Source organism: Parus major, chromosome 12 (genome assembly GCF_001522545.3).
Source record: "Parus major isolate Abel chromosome 12, Parus_major1.1, whole genome shotgun sequence".
Classification (NCBI taxonomy): domain Eukaryota; kingdom Metazoa; phylum Chordata; class Aves; order Passeriformes; family Paridae; genus Parus; species Parus major.
In genome coordinates this window covers 662,663-673,647 of record NC_031781.1, presented here as the reverse complement: position 1 = coordinate 673,647, position 10,985 = coordinate 662,663, and the positions used below count along the sequence as shown (strand labels likewise).

The 10,985-nt window shown below is 42.3% G+C and overlaps 2 long non-coding RNA genes across 2 annotated transcripts in view; both read left to right on the top strand.

Moving 5' to 3' along the window:
- LOC117245080 overlaps positions 1 to 5,297 on the top strand; it is a 6,091-nt gene extending 794 nt beyond the window's left edge. Inside the window, exon 2 of the long non-coding RNA XR_004499278.1 lies at positions 1,560 to 5,297. This is a non-coding gene — a long non-coding RNA (uncharacterized LOC117245080). The remainder of the gene's footprint in view (positions 1 to 1,559) is intronic.
- Positions 5,298 to 5,960: 663 nt separating this feature from the next.
- On the top strand, positions 5,961 to 10,742 carry LOC117245082. The gene is made up of 2 exons (XR_004499282.1): positions 5,961 to 8,623; positions 8,781 to 10,742. It is a non-coding gene; the product is annotated as an uncharacterized LOC117245082 (long non-coding RNA).
- Positions 10,743 to 10,985: the final 243 nt, after the last annotated feature.

Here is a 10,985-nt window from a genome sequence, read left to right as displayed (position 1 = left end):
CTCAGCCCCCAAAACTGCCTCCCCCAGCTCAGCCCCCAAAACTGCCTCCCCCAGCCCAGCTCTGGGTGTTTCTGTTGGGAAGAGGAGGAGAACAGCACAGGGTGCATCCAGCTGCCTCACACTCACCCTGGCTCTGTGGCTGATCCTGAACATGGCTTTGAGGGATGTTTTGCAGCCTGTGAGCTGGGTATGGTGACATCCACCTCTGCTGGGAGCAGGGCTTGGGGCGTAGCTTGATAATCTGCACTGGAATTTTCACAAAAGGGCTGTTACTACATCAGCCACAATATTCCACTTGTGTTTGGCTGCAAAGGGGGATATGGAAAAAATTTTAAAAGTGTTAATCAAGTGCTAATCTTGCTGCTAATTATTGCAACTGCTTACATTTGGAATTTCTGTATATGTCTCTCTCATTTTCCTTCTCTAAATGGGAGTAAAATGTACAAAAGGGCAGGTATTTCCTCCTTTCTGGTCCTACTCCACCTATTTATTGGGCCATACTACATGCCTGGGAGTTTCATAATGGGAATTGGAAATGGAATTAAAGAAAAGGAAATTGCTACAAATGAAGCAATTTCCTGGGTGTAAACAGGGGTTGGAATTTTGAAGGACAGATTTCACATGAAAACATATTTTGTTCTGTCAAACAAATGTGATGATTTCTTGTTAGATACTATTTAGCTGAGAACACTAACAAATAACCTCATTATGATTGCTGATGACATAAAAGACCAAGGACTGAGCACTGAAGTCCTAATTTGGGCAAAACTCCAGAACTTCAATGATACTTTTGTCTCAGTAATCACATCAGGATCTGCTCTTGGCAGGTTCAACCCTAATGGATAACAATACACCCTGGACTAACTTCTCCACAGTTTGTTCATTTGCTTTACAAACATGGAGTCTGGAGGAGCTAAATCCCATGGACTTCCACCAAGAATGAAACTTGGTGCAATTTTATGACACTATTTAGATACCTGGGTGTCTGCACAAAGTGCAGCCTGGCCTTGGACACTTCCAGGGATGGGGCAGCTACAGATTCTCTGGCAAACTGTTAAATTATTTCAGAAATACCAGTTTGAGCTTCTACTCATTTAAACTTCTTAAATACTTTCCCTCCTCCTTCCTTCAGCACTGAGGGATGGACATTGAGAGCTGCCCTTCATATCAGTGACATGAAGATCAGTTAATATAAATTAATATATAAGATATAAAGATTCAGTTAATTTGCCAAAACTGAAAGAAATAGTTTGAGTATGAACTGATATTTTCTGAACACCTTGTAGATAACCCTGCTGGGCAGCCTACAGGCAGATGGTTGATAGTCACATTGCTTTGGACACTCAGGGCTCACTTTAGCCTTCTGAGGAGCCCACTGAAGTTACCTGCCTGCCATGAAGAATGCATGTGCTGGTGTCTATTTTCTGCACGTTCTACAACTGAAAAGAGTAAAAGTATTACATCTGCAAACACTGTCTCCTGCCAGTGTGCATAATTCTTTTTTTGGAAACTCTTTGAAGGTTTTGGATCAAATTTAGAGGTATTAAATTCCATTTTAGCCCTCTCTCTTCCAAGTGTGGCCTGCTGATTGTGTACACCGTAAAACATCAGTGTCAAAAGCCATGAGAGAACACACCCACTGCAAGGCATGAAATGGATTTCACCACCACACACTGATGTTCCACTGGGGCAGAACATGTGGTTAGCTGTCTATCACAGCAGCAAATGTAAATCCTGCATGGACCAGAGGTAAGAAAATCATTCATCCAAGAATAATCAACTTTTGGAAATCATTCACTGCTGCTATAACTGAGCACAATGCACCAGCAATTAGTTGTGCATCATTGCTTTTAAATTGCACAAAGCTGGCTGCAGTGGGGGTGGTGAATATTTGTTAAGCTGGGTTTATATGAAATAAGAGATCACCTGGAGGAGGAATATTACTGGAATTTACGTTTCAAGTCATATCTGGGAATTTACATTTCAGTTGTAGAATGTCTCCTCTTGGCTTTCACAACCAGTGATGTCATAGATCAAAGATACTGGGTATCTCAGAAAGCCCTGCTGAAGATACAATGAATAATTCAACATTTGCAGACCAGCTCCTGCTCTTATTTGTACTGGAGTTAATAAGAAGTGATTCCATTGAAGCCAAGAGAAAATTTTATTCCAGTGTGAGGAATATGAGAATGAGAGAAACAGAGTGTACCCAAGGCTTTGCTGCCTTCCCAGAGGGTGTCAGACCCAGAGCCCACCCAGGTTAAAAGAAATTCCTGGGCTGCCCTCCATGGAGAGGCCCTTGGAGAGGGCAGAGACTGCAAACCTCATATGGGAGCCAGGCAGCTGAACCCCAAGCTCAAGGATCTCCTGGAAATATTTGATGATAGACCAGAAGAACTCCTTGCACAGACAGGGAAGACAGTGAAAACACAGATCTGCACAGGCACGAGGGGGTTGCCTTTGGATAGAGTACAACGGAGAGCGTTGCTCTTTTGTATGAACATTTTGCAATAGCAGGAGGGAAGAAGCCTGGTAATGTTTTGTAATCACTTTTATGTAGTCCTAGGAAGAACAGAGAAAAACCCAAACAAAAGCAGGTAGGAGTGGGTGTTAAATGCCCAGGGAGAGTCCCAGAGCAGCATCAGCCCTGTCCCTCTGCAGAAGGGGCACACAACCTGGGGGGCACACACAGACCCTCACTCCTGGAACCCCCTCCCTGTGTTCCTGCTGCTGCTGGCTCCCTTCTGAGGCACCTTACACCTCCTGCTCTGGTGCTGTGCTGTGACAACAAACTTGGGATGGAACTGCAACCACAAGTAACTGAGCTCTTCAGAAAAACACAAAGTTTAATGCAAAACCAGCTTCTATTCAACAGCTGAGAAAGAACAAATAAGGTATATGGTTACTGTCCTAACCTTTGTTTCTCAAGGCTTATTGGTACCACTGATAGCTCTGTAACTTTCCCTTTGGAGACTCCTGTTCTTGTCTTCACTTCTTCTGTCCTACTCCTGATCCTAGAGACAGCCTCCCCAGTCTTGAAGCCTCAGATGAGTCCTTATTTTCATTTAAATCCTTCCATCACCTTTCTCTAAGAATCCTTTACTGTAATTTCAGATTCTCAACCTTTTTCTTTCCTGTGTGCTTGTAAGACTGATTTAATTTTTTTACAGGAAACTTTCAGCAGCCTCTGTATCCCTTCATGCTGCTGAGCAGGAGCAATTCAATTGACACTGGAAAAGTGAGAAGTACCTCTGGGTAAAGTGAATGCCTGGGTAAATTAATAGAGAGCCCCAAGTTACAGCAGACCTCTCAGTAAAAGCAACTGGAAGGAGCAACAAATACCATTATCATTTAAAATTACAATATAAACACTATCCACCACCATCCTGGCAGTTCAAAAGCGAGCTAAGAACTCCATCAGCAGCCTGTTTTGCTTTGAACAATTAGTTTTATAAGAGAACATTGATCAAAGGCTTTGGTAGCAAGTTTAGTGAAGTGTTCATCGTGTACAAAGTCGCTGGGAAATTACTCAGCCCTGAACTCAGCTCAGCCAAAATCAGGTAAACCATAAATAACCAGGGTTAAAGATGAACAGTCAGCTCTGAACAAAGGAATTCCAGGGACAGCAGAGCATGGCTGCAGTCTGAGCAGCAATGGGCTGCTTTTGGAGCAATGGAGGAGAGCAGCTCACTTCTGTGCAAGCTGTTCCAGGCCATAAGAAACTGCAATGACAAAAATGCAAAGATTCTTGGTGACATCTACTTAATTACAAAGATGGTGAAACACTGGAGTTCCAGGGAAAAGTTCCTAATATGTGGTTGTAAACAGAGAAAATAACTCAGGCTTTCTGGAAGGAGCTCACCCAGCTGAAATATGGGCCAAGGTCTCATCTTTTGCTCAGGGCTGCTCAATTTTCTGTAGAAATTGAGGTTTAGTGAATAGTTGTCTATTTTTTTGCACATTTTCAGCTAGTTAAAAGCTGAAACACTTCCCTAATGTGAGGGAAAACATTTTTCCCCAGAATGGAAGTAAACACAAAATTTCAAGTGATTCAACATGCACCTGCTGAACCCACAAGTATAAGTTAGTATATTCATTCCTTATTCTTTTTTTAGGAAGTCAGGGAGGGAACCACATTGAAAATGTTCCTCTACCAAATTCTCATTGTAGATCTATAATCAATGAAAATAAATTAGAGAGGGCAAACCAGATGCCATTTGAATTAATTTCCAATCTTTCCAAGCAGTTTAAGCTCCTTCCAGCACTGAAGCACATGCCAGCATGAGCTCTCTTGCTCCTTTAATGCCACCACCAATGGACAGGCTAGTATTTGTCACAGAGAAAAAGTTACAGGTTCTCATTTCTTGTTGAAGTTCACATTCAAGACAAAACTCCAAGGAACTGAATTTGACCTTGAACTGATTCCAAAAATATAGCTTGTGCACTTCCAGTTGAAAGAAAAATCAGGGATCCTGGCTCAAGGGTGAAATGGAAGCCTTGTTTGAACTACAAAATTAGTGCAGTTTGAGAAAAAATGACTGTATAGTATGGGAACATAAATTAAAGGTAAATCATGAAAACAATGAAGTTTTTTTAAAAATAAAATCGCTTTCCGTTAAAAGTCAATTATTTCTCCAGAAGGTCAAACTTATTTTCAGTAATAACACTGTTCACTAGTAGACCATGAAGACCTGTACACATCTGAAATATGTAGAACTTTTAATATGCACAACAGAAACTGGATGTTGGAACGGTGTCAAAGAGTCTCTGCAAAATTACAATGCAAGTCGGACCGCATGAAGTAATCAAAGTCTCAGTTTATTAAAATGTGTTATTTATGACTTACAGAAAATATTTCTTGTCTGTGAAAGAGAAGTGAGTTAAGAATTAACCCTTTTAATATTAAGAGATTCCTTTTTTTCATTGAACACACAAATAACTGAATTTTATTCATGAAGCAGGCAAAACAGAGGTGCCAAGTCTCCCACATTATCATCTCCTGGATTCATTCTCTAGCTAATAAATCTTCTGATTCCCATTTTCTGCCTGCAGAATGCTGATGCCTGCCCTGCTGGCTGTGCTGCTGCCAGGGTGTCTGCGAGGGTTGGCACAGGGCTGGCACAGGCTGGCACAGCCCCATGAGCACTGCTGGGGGGCTGCAGAGTGCTTCATGGCTGGCTCACACCAATGGGGTCAAAATATGCTGCCAAAAGAGAGGTAGAATAGGTTGGGTCCTGGACCAAGCTTGTCAGCATGAACACTTGCTTTGCTTGTAAAATAAAAGCTTTGACAATTTTTTTTATTTTATTTTTTTTTGTTCTTCATCTTTAATCCTAGTCTCTCTATTCACCTTTATACTGTAGGCAAAAAACCTGAAGGACCAGCACAGCATTCTCCACCAGTGCTGTTCCCTGTATTTTGTCAGATGCAAAACCAGCTGTTATGAGCTTGAAAAGTGTGGGTTCAGCTCATCTGACTCAAAATGTGTGGCCAAAAGGTGTCCCTGGAGCCAAGTCCAGCCAGTACCAGCTGGGATGGCAACCTGTGACCATTCCAGCCTGGAGCCAAACCTGGGCTTCACTCATCCACCCCTTGGTCCTCCAGGGCTGCTGCCCCACCACAGCCAGGAAAAATTGGGCAGGAATTCATCCAAGGCTGGATATGGCTCTGCTGACAGAGCCTCCAATCCCAGGGAGAGCCACAGCCCAGCCCTGCTGCAGGGCAATATTCCTGACCCAGGGAAGATTCTTACACCCCTCACACACAGACACATTCCCCTCTTCTCTAGTGCAGTCTGGATGTAGAATAGGTTTCCATGTGGAATGATAGTAGTTTATGTGTATGAATTTTTGCTCTTTTCAGGAAATTTCATGCTTTATTCTAAATTTTCATCTGAAATTGAAAAATATTTTTTAAATATAAACAAAAGCAAATATTAATCTTTTGACTTAAACATAATTCATAGTGCAATTCACCACAGGTAATGAGTTCCTGGAGCTCCCTGGTTAGGGTTCCTTGGCTCGGTGTCTCCTGAGTAACCCAGGTGACAACAGCTGACAATTGCATTAATAGGGACAGCAAGTCCTAAATCAATCCAGAGCAAAAGTGGAAGATGCAGGAGATATCTGATGCTCTCTGCAGTTGTGTGCTAAATACACTGATAATAATCCTAAATATCTACATCTTGAAGTATTAACTTGTATCAGAGAATCCTGGAATGTTCTGGAATGGGACGGACATTAAAGCTCAGCTCATTCCACTCCCTGCCATGGGCAGGGACATCTCCCACTGTCCCAGGCTGCTCCAAGCCCTGTCCATCCTGGCCTTGGACACTTCCAGGGATGGAGAATACATCCAGTAGGATGGCAAAGTCAAACATTTTTCCTCTTCTTGCCCAGAAAAAGGAATGGCTGGGAAGAAGCAAGGCAGGGACAAACAGACACATCAAGAGGTTTCAGCAGGCAGTGCCAAACCTGGCAGCCCCAACCCTATGGCAAACAAGGCTCTCAGCACCTGGCCACAGCTCCACATCATTTTAAAAAGTGCACAAAGTCCAAGTTCTTATTCAGCTATTGTGGGTATATTAAAGGTTTGCAGAAAACACAAAAGTTGTGCTTTGCTGCTGGTTTTGTTAGAATGCAGGAAAATGCCTTTAACACACAACAGTTCCTTGCACTACATCTGCTCTGTGAGAGTCTGCTGGGCTTTTTAAGTCACAATATTGAAATGATAGTGGGTTTAACACTTTCCAAAGGCTTTCAAGTCTGAATAGTTCAGACCTGAAGTAAGTCTTCCCTTAGGGATTTAATGTATTTAATTATCTCTGCAGTTTTATCCATCATAATAGTTAAGTGAAATCATTGCTCTTGTTTAGAACAAAGGGAAGCCAAACATATAAATCAATATTTGATTTTTTAAAGTTATTTACTGGAGTAACATATGACAGACATTGAAACAGTAAAAGAATTCCCAATAATTATTTTTTTACAAAATAACAACTTACCAAAAGGGTATTTTAAAACAACAAAATTCAAGACTAATTAGCTGAGAGAAATGGAAATGTCAGAAGCATGGTGGGAGAGGCAGAAAGATGAACAACAGAGACTTGTAATTACTTCTGCATTACTTTTGTGGGATTAGTTAAGACTTGACTGGTCAGTGCTTATATAAAAACGATCTTGAACTCACCTCAAGATGCAAAAGACCTTCACAAAAGCCCAGAGCAGTGAAACCATTTTGTGAGTGTTTTTCCACTGGGAACTTCATACTGGTTTCCTTTGTGGTCACATCTTTGTGCAATCTCTGGAGTTCAGAGAGGGCTTGGGGACATCAATTGTTTTCCAGTTCTATCTTTCAGCAAACCACAGCATTCCTCCACCAAGGTGCACAAAACTATGGATCCAATGTGAATTGTGTATTGTGAATTGTGAAGTGTAAATACAGGTGGTATTTGGGGCATTACATCAAAGCTGCAGAACACATCTATTTACTTTATTATATCCCTAAACTTAGTTTTACATTGCATGTATTTCCAGTCATCCCATTAAATACACAGTCAACAAGGGATACAATTTGAATAATTTCTCTACAAGACATTAAAAAAAAGGATTAATTCTCAAGCTCATTGATTAATGCTTTGCCTCTTGGCACGGATCCCTCTTTCCCTCCTTGAAGTGGTGGTGCTTGGAGGTGTTGCCACTGCAGCTAGAGCTGGGGAAGGGTTCTGCCAGGCTGGCAGGGCTCCCACTCCATCAGGGGAGTCAATTCTGGCACAGAAGTGAGGGAACAAATCTGAGAATGTGGCCCCAAATCCTGCCGGATCTGAAAGCCGTCCTGCAGCACCTGGAATTCCTGTGTCCTCCCTCCGGCTTCTGGGACACTCGACATCAGCAGGGCCCCACCCTGCTCAGACAGACAAAGGCAATGCCACTCCTCTGATAAGGAAATTCGAAGCGTTTCCTTGGATTTATCAGCTCCCAGTGTTTCCTGGCCTAAGGAGTTTTTGCCCATGTAGGGTGAAATCTGACTCTCATCTCCTGTGCTATTGCAAAGGATACAAGGACAAAGCATTACCCCACAAATACAGTGTGGAGAGGTTTGATAGAAACTAGGAAATCAGCATTTAATTCTGCTGGATGTGACTATTGCTGACAACAGGGGAATAAAACCTTTATGAAGAAGATTCATAGGGAATCCCAATTTACAAAAAATAAAATTAAAGCATAGGGAAGAAAACAACTTGTACATCTTCCCAAGGGGAACCAGGACTCCTCGGGGAATAAAGTCCAAGAGCCCAAATCACAAAATCCCTGTTAGAGGTCATTCATTTGGTAAACATCATGGTAAGCAACAAATGGTAACCAGAATCTATTCCAGTTGTGCATTGGGTATCAGGTACAGCCAGGTGTGCATCCAGACTGGCATTCTCCCTCTTTACTGTGGAGAGGGTGCAGGGAGGACCATAAACCTGAGCCACATATTGCAGAATTAATCCCAGATGAAAACTGTAAGAAGAAACACAAGCACCAACTGATCAAGGAACAGGATGTTCTACACATTTACCAACACCTGGAGAGATGTTCAATTGAAGAAAAATAAATTATCCCAACCAGACTGTTGGAAGGTGAGTTCCTGGGCCATTTTGGTGTTCTGTTTAAAGGTAACCCTGCAGCAGTTAGATACCAATCACATCACCACCACAAATATTACAAAGAACTTACAGGAAAGAAGCTGCAGTCCAACACATCCACCCAAGTTTCTTTAATCCTTTTTCCTTTCAGGCAAATTCCAGACTATTCCCACCTGCCTGCTGTACTCTTGCTGATCAATTATCCTGTTGAACTGGAAGTGAACCTGCTGCAAAGGGTTAAGGTGGCTGCTCTGTCACACACAAGATGTATAGAAGTCTCCCCAGAGGAGAGAAGAGTAGCAATGGCACTGATGTCCAGCTCAGAAGCTGTCTGATGGGGACCTTTTGAGTTCTTTTGTCCAATAAAAGGTGTTATCAGAGACTACTCCTTTAACAAGCCCTAAAATGATCAAGAAGGATGTCCTGGGCACAATACCTGTCTGACACATCAAGTTTATTGATTTAGATCACTTACTGCAAAACAAGGCAACCTCACAAAAAAGATGCTAATTCTTTGGTTTTATAAGAGCCTTAAAATGTGAAGCTCTTTGGCTTATACCCTCAGAGGACATCAAGGAGAGCAGAAGAGGTAAGGCTTACCAACAGCAATTTTGTCTATCCTGACACTGAGCTGTAAGTGCCACACTGCACAGCCCACAATCTGTGGACACCATTCTCTATTTGGCTGCTTTGTTAAGAGCTTCAGTAGAAAAACCATTTAGTGACACAGTAATAGTTAAATTGGAATACCTGTGCTCTGCAAACAGCATCCAGAATGACCTGCCTTACAGAACTCACTAAACTTCCTTTAAAAATTGGTTGTCACTACCAATCTGGAGTAATTTTGGATTGCTGTCTGCTTTTACAGATGCCCCATTTGTCTGCCTGGATGTACAGGTTAGGAGGTTGCATAACTGACATTGTTCAAAACTTTGCTTGTTGTACCTAGCAGGCAGATTCTCTCCTCTGATTTAAACTTCCAGAAAATGATTAGGTTATCATTTTGCCCCAGCACTTTGTTTTCAGGAATTCTGTCCCTGGAATTTGTGAGGATTATCTTGATCTGGAAAGGATTCCCCCTTCCCTCGTTGCTGCCTTGGGCACGTCCTGACAAGCTGTGGCATTCTGTGAATGTCTGAGAGCAAGCACAGCAGCAGGGCACTGACAGTGGGGACGTGTTCCCTCTGGGCCAGGACCAGCTCCAGCTCACCAGCTCACCTGGCCTTCTACCATTTCTTTCATTTTCTTTACAAAATTAGCATGAGCAGTTTGCTCCAATGAAGAGTTTGCTTAGTGTGGAGTCTGAAGGCATGAATGGGCACCTGATCATCTTCCCTATCAAATTAGGAAGTCAAGAGCGTCCACAAGCCTCAGAGGATGACTTTGGATTCATCATCATAACTTGCTGAAGAACATCCTACCCTCACCAAAGCAGTGATCAAACTGGGAACTTCCTAGAGCCAAACCCTCTGGCGATGTGGAATATTTCCTCATTTTGTCTACAACAAAGTATAGTATTGGAATGGTTCCCTAAACAAACTTTAAAGTTTTTTTTTTAATTTTCCATTAAACATATCAATAACAAAAAGAGTTAATGTAATCCTAAATCTTAATCCAAATACCCCTGAAGTCAAGGGAAGCCTTTACTGATATAATCCATCCCAAGAACTGTTGGAGCTCGCAGAGTGGCCATGCACTGGTTCTGAATAGCTGTCAGACTTGTCACCAAGTGCACTGGATACAAATTGGGGGTTTTCCCCAAGAAAAGACATTATAATTCTTCACTGGGTCATTGCATCCCCAATCAGAGACAATTTCATTTGCAGGTATCAGGGGCTACATCTCTAACCTGTGTGAAGTGGCCAAAATTACTGTTCCATCAATGCTGAAAGTGAAACCTTGAGGTCAGTGGCTGCCTGGCAGACCTGAGTTACCCTCCAAGCTCTGCAGAACTTGGCATCTCCATTTCACAGAACTTTCGTGCTCTTCTGAATGGGACTGAGCTCCCAGAGACCAAACAGGGAAGTAAATTGCATTAGATTGAATTAGTGGGTTTGGACACACCTGTTACTCATGTTAAAGTGCAATAAATGCCCCATTGATTCTCTGTCTTGAGAGCTTACAAGTGCTAATTCTGTACAGGTGGCAATTCTGTACACAGAATTTATGCTTTGCTCATGACCTAACCCTGAGTGTCCCAGTTTGAACAAACCACCAGATAACTGTGGATGTTTAAGGTATTGAGAGCTTATCTCTACCTGTTTTGATACAGTCTTCCTTTCCAGTGGGCACTGGGGGCACTCAGCATCATCTCCAGATTCATCTGGTGTCCTACAAGGAGTCTCTGATTCCATAG